Source organism: Mesocricetus auratus, unplaced genomic scaffold (assembly GCF_017639785.1).
Source record: "Mesocricetus auratus isolate SY011 unplaced genomic scaffold, BCM_Maur_2.0 Super-Scaffold_100676, whole genome shotgun sequence".
Lineage (NCBI taxonomy): Eukaryota > Metazoa > Chordata > Mammalia > Rodentia > Cricetidae > Mesocricetus > Mesocricetus auratus.
The window spans coordinates 155494270-155503868 of NW_024429266.1; the positions used below are offsets into that span (position 1 = coordinate 155494270).

Consider the following 9599-nt stretch of genomic DNA (forward strand, 5'->3'; position numbering starts at 1 on the left):
TGACCATATCAACTCTTATAACGGAAACATTTAATTGTGATGACTCACTTACAGTTCAGAGGTCCAGTCCATCATGATGGGGAACATGGTAGCCTGCAGGCAGGCATGGTGCTGGAGAAATAGCCAGTGTCCTACATCTTGCAGGCAACTGGAAGTCAACTGGCTGTCGCACTGAGTGAAGCTTGAAAAAAGACCTCAAAGCCTGGCCCTGCAGTGACACCTTTCCAACAAAAGGTGTGACCAAGATTAAAGGTGTGCCCTCCACCCACAAGATCTGGATTAAAGGCTTGTGTCACCCAGCCTTATCCAGCAAGACCAGACTTCCTCCAACAAGACCACACCTCCTAATAGTGCTACTCCCTGTGAGTTTACTGGGGGCCAAACACATTCAAACTACCACAGTAGCAATAGGTAGCTAATACAGAGAATTCTTGGGGGGGTTGGGACTACGTTAGTCCCCCATCTCATGAAATAAAATTTTCAGACACCCATGAGATAATCGAAAGTGTTGGAGATGGTGAAGCTTGTGGACAACAGACAGGGACTCTGGGAACCCAAGATTTTGGGTTCATTTGTTAAATAATGACTTTTACCCACTGCTTTAGACTTCCTATGCAAACCTTGGGATGGAGAAGGTCAATAATTGTCAGAAAAATAGAACCATCAAGAGTTTCTGCGATTTGCCGGGCGGTGGTGGCGCACGCCTTTAATCCCAGCACTCGGGAGGCAGAGGCAGGCGTATCTCTGTGAGTTCGAGGCCAGGCTGGGCCGACAGCCTCCAAAACAATACAGAGAAACCCTGTCTCGTAAAACCAAAAAAAAAAAAAAAAAAGTTTCTGCGATTCTCTTTTTTGTTTTCTTGTAATAGAAAGCTCAGTTCTATTTTCTCGGAATCAGAATCTTGCCTCCACCCCCATCAATCTTAAAAGGTCCTGCAGCAGTTAGACCCAAGTCAAAGTGTGCAACACTAGGCATGGAGACTGATTCCGGACCAAGGACAGTAGCTGATAAACTGCTCTCCATCCTACCCCAACCTCCAGCCAGAAAATCTGGGGCTTTCTATGCATTTTCCAGAATCCCATCGATGATCTATAAAATTAGAGGAGTGGAATCACACATTTCAGACTCATCTCTAATAGTTTGTAAATTCATGATTCCAGGATTTGCACAGCTTCCAAACTGTCAGTGTCTGCCATTGCAGAAGGTCAGTCCTGTCCATCAGCTGGGCATCATGTTGAAGGCAAGATACTGAGCTCATATCAATTTGCCGTAGAAAGGGGGCAAGTGAGGGCACAATTTTATTTCTTGTTACTTGGCCACAGCTGCACACTGTGCTTTGCCAAGCCCTGCAGGGGAGACAGGAAAAGTCACAGATTTTTTTCCTTCTGATGCTTGCAGTCTGGAGGGAAAATGACAACGGCTTTGGTAACTCTCCTTGCTGCTGACACTCTCTGTAGATTCACACTGTACTTCCTTGTTCCCTGCATAAGACTGACTCTCAGACAGGGATCTTAGAACATCCATTTTGATTCTAGCATGGCTGTATTCGTGGTGTTGCCATGCATCTTAAGCCTCAACTATCTGGAAGAATGGAAGGCTTAATCTCCTGATAAAGAACTACGAGGTAGTCATTACTAGATCTTTTTCATTCTTCATAAAGTTGATTCCACCTTGCAATTTAAATCCCAACTCAAATGACTCCCCAGGGCATTCCTTGTGCTATCTCCAAATGAAATGGCTACTAGCCACTCTTAATTACCCAGAATTACAACTCCATGACAGCAGGAATCTTAATTGTGTTCATATCTAAATGACCACCTTTTACAGTTGGCACCAAGCATTTGGTAAGTACTTGCTGGATGAAAACCATGCCTGGCTTCCATGCGCTTTTACATACTAGCATACAGATGCTCAATGCCTAGTGGGTATTGGAAGCAGGTGGTGTAGCTAACTTAGAATGCGTTTATGATTTGGTTAAAAATGGTTGCAGTTTTAGGTTTCAGACTCATTAATTGTGATGGTTAATCTTAGTTGTTAACTTGACGACATCTGGAATCAACCAGGCATACCTATGAAAGATTTTCTTGATAGGGTCATTTGAAATTATAAGACTCACCCTAAATCTGGGCCACATCTTCTGGTGACAGCCTATGCAAAAGGACACGGAGGAAGGAAGCTTTTGTTTTTGGATTGTTTGTCCTTGCTGTTGCTGGCATGTTCATCTGTCCTGCTGCTAACGCTAACAGGATTTCAAGTTAGACTGAAGGTCAGCTGAATCATCCAGACTCATGAACTGAACAGTTACCAGATTCTAGACTTTTCTGTCAGGAGAAGCCATTGTTGGAATAGCCAGACAATTGCCTATCAGCTTTTTTAACAACTCTTCGTTTAACGTGTGTGTGTGTGTGTGTGTGTGTGTGTGTGCATGTGTGCATGTGTACATGTATGTATTCATTCTATCAGTCTGTTTTTTTTAGGGAATTCCAACTAACACACTAATCAAGAAAGAGGCATTCTTCGTGTAGATCATGTCCTTCTGAATTATATGTGTGTTTTCCTATGGATAAGGGCTGTGGTGTTCCTTGTACTCCCAATGGCTTGCACAGCACTGGCTGAGGCACACTGCTGCTAATCTGGACCTAGTCAGCTGCAGCTATACCAAAGCATGCACCTGGGGAAAGCACCCTCACCTTAAAGGCTCTAGAAGCCTGCATTGAGTTTCCATGCAAGCTGGAAATCTAGAACTTACATTTGCTTACGGTTTTATTAAGATCTGTCTCTGCGCCTTTCTGTCTCTGTGGTCCCTCTCTTTCTCATCTGATCCCTAGAACATGTGCACAAAAAAAAGCAGGCATGTTCTAGGTTAGTAAGTTGGAGGCACCTGGGGAGTGGTACCCAAGATTGGTATCTGGCCAAGGATTATACACACACTCGTTATTGTTAGAATAGTTAGCAGAAGAGATATTTCCAATGCAGCCCAGTCCCTAAAGATATTGTGAGAATTTTATTTTCTGTAGACCAGAATGTTGCGTGGGTAAAGTAGCTTCTACTGCAAAGTTTTTGAAGAATTCGTTTTGGTCCTTGGTGACAGTGATGCTCACGTTCTCCAGTCACCCCAGAAACTCTCCAGTCTTTTTGGCAGTCTTTCAATAACATAGTACCATCTCCCACATTATCAGTTTTCTTTTTTCTTTGGCTTGGTCAATAAGTTTATTATCTTTATGAAAAAAATCTTCGTAGAAAATCGCTTTAGCTCTCAGCAGCCCGTTCTTGAACTCTGAGGAAGCTTGTCTTCTTTTGAGCAACCTGATCTTTCCCCTGGGCCACAGACATTGTGGGACGGTCCCACCTCTTCGTCTTCACCTCTGTTTTGGGTTTCTTCTCATAGACTGCATTCTCTCGGATAGCAGCGTGAGCTTCCGTATACATCTCCTCCTTCATGTGTGGAGTAATGTTGTTCTTTACGTACTGGGAGAACTGTTTCTTATCAGCATCTTCATCTTCCTCCTTTAGGTAACGCATGTAGTCTGCGACATTCTGCCCCATGGTGTGCTTCCGATGCACTTCTGCAATGAACTCCTTGCTTCAGAGTCATAACCAGGGAATCGTTTGGTACTGAGAGGAATAGACAAGCCTCTATCCACAGCGTCCTTCAGGGCCCCCAAAAATTTATTGCCAGTTGTAGTTAGGGCAAGACCTGCATCCAAATAGCAAGGGAAGGCACCAGGCTGACCATCAATGCTCTCCACACTGTATTCATCTCCAGTCCCCTCTGCTTGACCTTCATAGATCTTATCCATGCCAAATCTATTGAGAAGTCTGCAGGCCAGCAGCAGGCCAGTACAATAGGCTGCAGCACAATTTGTCAGGCCAACTTTCATACTGCATTTGGGCAGTTTGTGTGCATATGCTGCGCAGACTATCATATTCCCTTCTACACGGGCATATGCAATCTGGCAGTTGATATCTATGTTAGTTACACGCCATCATCCTGTATTTGGGTGTGTTGTACTTACTTTGGTCCTGGATCAACAATCGTTTCCAAGCATAGTAGTCAGTTTTACCCTTTCGCTGCCTTCTAAGTCTCACTTGGTACCTCTTAAAGTAGGCCTTACTCTTGACAACTTTCGTGAACCCCGTCCTGCGCAACTGCAGCTCCACACATACCTGCTGGCCCAGTGGTGCTAGGGAGGATAAAGACCAGATTCCATTATCAGTTTTCTTAAACACATTCCAGAGCCTGCATCAGAGCCATGTCCCCTACCCCAGGCTTTCCACTTTCTCACCCTGGGATTCACAGAGCAGCTGCTGTGGCTGAGGCTTGGAGTCACAGCAAGGAACCACACAAAGAATGCTCCTGCTCTCAGAGCTGATGGGAAAGCCCCATTCCCTTCCTTCACCTCCTTTCTACAGAAGCTGTATTGTCGGTTAGTTGGGTGTCCCCCAGTCCCTTGTCCTATCCTAGTGAAGTGTTGATATGATAGATCTCCATGTCCACCAGTGATAGAGACACCATCAAATTAGATTAATTCTGAAAAAAAATATTGGTTCATTACACTGAAAATTCTATGGTGAGTCACTTTTGGGCTTAGCTCAGGGCCCTAAATTACTATTCTAGAGTTGCTGTATCACAGTACCTGAGTGCTTTGCGTGATGGGAGCTTATTGTTTCACAGATCTGAGAAGTGTGAGACCAAGGTGTGGGCAGAGTTAGTTCCTTTCCAGAAGATAAGAGAAAAATCTGTTTTGTCTCTTCGTAGATTCTGGTAGCTTGCTGCCAAGCTTTGGCATTCGTTGATGTGCAGACATATCCCCATGCCACCACACACTCATGCATGTGCTAATTTCTGACCTCATGTGTACACAAGAACATGGTGTTCTTGTGTGCACATTTCTGTGACCAACCCCCCTCCTTGTAAGAATACCATTCACAACAGAGCACAAACCTACAACAATGAGCTATGTACATCTTCAATGACTCTGTTTCCAAATATGACACACAGAGGGACTGAAGGTTGGCATTGCTGGTAAACAGAAAACCACCCACATTCCAGAAGCAGGTGCTCCCCAAGTCCACCTTCAGCGATTCAGTACCAGCAGCCACGTCATCACCAGCTGCCAAATTTGACACGTTTCCACTGTCACTATGAGTTGCACACTCTTTAGAAAACCTGTCCCCTTCTTTTCCATCCTCACTTAGAAGCAGCCTTTTGCACTCTCCTCATCCCAGTAAATCTCTTGCATGGTGTGATCTTTGCAACATACCTTGGCCCTCAGATGACCACAAAACCCTAAGGTATCCCAGCTTATGAATTATATGAGGAGGAACCATCTTCTTTTGCATCTCCAGGATCTGTGCCCTGTGTTTATAGCACAATTGCCAGACTTTCTCTAAATTTCAACAAGAATGGTCACCAGCATCTCCAAGTTGGAAATAAGTGAGTTTTTGTTGTTGTTGTTTTGTGTTGTTTTGCAATAAAAAAAGTTCCTGCTATGCTTGAAGTTTCAAGCATTTCCTTCAGGCTGATGGTCTCTAGCTGGTGGCATTGTCTTAGGGAGTTATCTTTAGAGTGTGGCCTACATGGAAGAGATAAGTCACATGAAGTTGTGTTTACTTTTGGGTCTTGAAGATTGTAGCCACTTATGGTTTTGGCCTGAGCTCTCTGCTTCTGGCTCATGACCACGATAAAAGCAAGACTCCTCCCTCACATTATCTCACTGTTGTAAACTCCACTATGTTGGACTGACACTGTGAGCCTAAATAAATCCTTCCTCTGACATTTATTTCTGTCACATGTTTTGTCACAGCAATAAGAAAAGTAACTGATGGCTGTAGTTGGCCTGACATAGATCACAAACCTATATCACTTGTCATCAACCTGGTACCTGACCAAAACTATTGACTATTTAAAAATCCCAAGATTCTCTTCCTGCTAGGGTAGATGAAGGAACAACATAGATTGAAAGTGGAAAGGGGGGTGTTCCCAACTAAAAAACAAAACCAAGTATTCACTGGGGGGATGAGAGGTGACCATTGTGTTCAGCGATGCTGATTCTGTCTTAGTGTAGCACTCTGCATCTGTAAGGAGTCACTTTCCATCACCTATATGGACTCACATCATCTCAAACATCTTGAACATGTGAAATTTCTTCATTATCTTTCCCAGCACAGTTAAATTCCTTTCCTCTCTAAGTAGCATTTGAGATGACTGAGTTCTAATTCTATAAAAGCCTTAAGTTCTTTGTATTCAAATGGGGCTTTTTTAGTGCTCTTATGACACAGTGTCTGTCTGCTACCCGCCAGTATGGGGTACAATACAAATACTTAATGTGGCTATTGGTAGAATGAACTCGCTCAAAAATAGTAGCAGGCTCTTGTTCATTATCCCACAGAATGTAAACAGTTCCTAATTGATGAAAAGCTTTCCCTACCCTAGAAAATTTCAAAGTCTTTACCAACTCCCCAAGCTAAGCATTTGCTCCAGAAGTTGTTCCTAAGTTTACAGAACACCCACATTCTCCTACATTAACATTTATACCCACATCTCCATTTTGAACAAAACTTTTTAGAAGTTCACTTCCTCATGTGACAAGACCTTCCTAAGAAAAGAGACACTGTGCCTTGGGCACTTATTAATATTCATCATTATTTCTAAATGAAGACCAAAATGAGATGATGTTGTCAGCTTATGAAAATGTATTATTAAAAGTCACAAAATATTGTTAGTATCCCAGAACCCAGAAAATCAACACACTGAATGTGGGTTTCTGCATTAAGTGTCATACAGTTGGTGCCCCCAGTATAAGGTTGGTAAACCTGACTTGAAATCATATAGTATTATGAGTATTTATCAGAAGGAATTAGTTAAGATTTTCTAGAGATACAGAGCCAATAGGAAGTGTGTATAAAGATAACATAAAGAGAAATATTTAACCAGTTGTGCACATCTTTAATCCCACTACTCAGGAGATAGATCTCTGTGAGTTCAAGTCCAGGCTGGTCAACATAGTAAAACCCTGTTGTAGAATACTTATTTATACCATGTGACAATGTGTCACTGTGATTGGTTTAATAAAGAGCTGAATGGCCAATAGTCAGGCAGGAAAGAATAGGTGGTACTTCCAGGCAGAGAGAGAAACTGGAGAAGAATCTGAGGCACGGGGGAGATGTCAGTGAGACTTGACCAAGTCAGACACACAGAATGAAGGACAGGTTTAAAAAGCCATGTAGCAGGATGTAGATTAATAAAAGCAGGTTGATTTAAGTTATAAGAGCTAGTTCGAACATCCTAAGCATAAGGTCAAGTTTTCATAATTAATCAGAAGTCTCCATGTCATTATTTGTGAACTGGTGGCTGACAAGGAAAGTCTACCTACAAAACCCTGGTTGGAACACCACCAAAAAAGGAAGACATCTTTGTTACAAAGAATTGACCTGTGTGGTTTGGAAGAAGTACAAAAATTTGTAGGTGCACAGCTAAATGTGAAACTCAAGAGTCAATGACGTTAGTCCTAATGTGAAGGCTCACAGGCTTGAGATCCGGCAAGAGCTGGAGCACAAAGGTAGGGGAAGGGCAATGTCTCTGATCAAAGGCAATCAGCCATGCAGGCAGAATGGGCTCTCTGCTTCAGGCTAGCTTTTGGTTTATCTAGGCCTTCAACACATAGGTCAGGTCCATTCACATTAGGGAGGTGTTTTAGTCCATCTTCACATTTAAATGTTTAATCTCATCTAAAAGTGACTTCATAGAAAGATACAGAATACTACTGGACCAAATGCTGCGGCTCCCCTGTGGTTCTACAAAGTTAACACAAAAATTAGACATTATATATGCAGACCTACTTTTAACTCTCTGGGCAAGTAAGTGAGCTGCTGCAAGAGCCAGCCTGCTTATCTACATGTCAAGAGTAAAAATACCTGGCTAATAAAGATTTAGCCAGATGGCCTGGCACTCATCTATAGCACTTGGCAAAGTGGCTATTGTTGCTAAGGGTTTTTTCTTTTTAGTTCTTAGAAAATTTCATACATGTAGGTAGTGCATTTTTATCATATCTACCCATCATTATGTCATCCCCACTCCCTCCCTTTCCTTCCACCCCATCTCCATCCCAATTTCATATCATCCTTTGTTGTTATTTTAATAACTCAGGGGGCCCAATTAGTGTTGTCTGTATAGACATGGATGTGGGGAACTCACTGGGATGTGGGCAACCTACCATTAGCCATAGCCCCAATGGAGAATAATATTTTTTTGTCCCTCAGCCAACATCAACTGCTCATAGCTCTGAAAAGGGAAGGGCCTCAGGGGGCCCCTCTCCCACCCTTGATGGGATTTTGACTGCCTTGATCCCTGACTGGTAACCACAGTTGCTGTGAGCCGGGATGTGTAATGGCCACGCCACATCCAGACATCAGCATTTCCAGCTCTTCTTCCCATCCACCAACTTTTGTGCTCTTCATGTGCCCTCTTCTGCATTGTTGCTGGAGCCTTGGGTGCAGGGAGGTTAAGTTAGATGATCCATCCATGGCTCAGCAATTACTGTCATTTATACTTGGCACTTTGACCAGCAATGAGCCTTTAGTAACTACTATACCCTAAAGTAAGAAGCCTCTCTGACGGATGTTGAGAGCAACACTAGTCTAGGAGAATAAGCATAATTATTTAGAATGCAGTCTGATAACATGATCATGGAGCAAAACAATAGCAATATCCAATGATGTCCCCAGTCATGAACTTTTGAGAAGGTTTACAGTACAGCATGAAATCTGTCCTGAAGACCAGACCTCATATCCAATCAGAAAGTGATTATTAATTCCCATATTCATCATACCACATCATTGCACCAGTGAGCACATCTTGCCGTGCAGGTCCGCATCGGAGTAACAGTGTTGAATGCTGGGTGAGATCACATGTCTTTTCTCTCACAGTAGCTTGCATAGCACCTTCTGGCTACATGTAACTTAGCCAGCATCCAGAGGGTTTCCCTCTTAGTCAAGATTGGTTTCTCCATGTCCTGTATCCAAAGAGAGTGGTCTTTGGCAACAGGGTCTTATCATCTAGTTATAGTGGGCAACCAAGAGCCATGACAATGGCCTGTGTTGTTTTGGATATCTCTTGGGTCTCTCTGACCAATAACTGATAGGGAGGTATCCCATTTAAAAAATAAAACAAACAAGTAAAAGCCATAATGAGACAGTCACAAGTGCACTTGGTCCTTTTGTTTGGACATGACATTTGTATAGATGGACTAGTTGGAAAACCCCACTTGGGTAATATTTTTTAAATAACATTTTTATTAATCCTTTGTGAATTTCATAAAATGTTTTTTATCAAATTCACCCACCAGATCCTCCCATACCTACCTACTCACCCAACTTTATCCGTTGCCCCCTTTAGCCTATCAAGTCCAGTTTATCTGTCCAAATACTCTTGGGTGTGGACCAGTCTCTGGAACATGGCTGATTTACCAGGGGATCATATTCTTAAAGAAAACTGACTCTCCCTCTCCCAGAAGCTCTCAGCTGCCACTAGCTCCCAAGCTGGGATTGAAACTCTGTGCCCAATTCCTCCTCTAGAGTAGGCCTTTGTGTGGGTCTTG

At 43.0% G+C, this 9599-nt stretch overlaps 1 pseudogene; it reads right to left on the bottom strand.

Moving 5' to 3' along the window:
• Positions 1-3249: 3249 nt before the first annotated feature.
• LOC101844190 lies at positions 3250-8226 on the bottom strand (annotated as a pseudogene).
• Positions 8227-9599: the final 1373 nt, after the last annotated feature.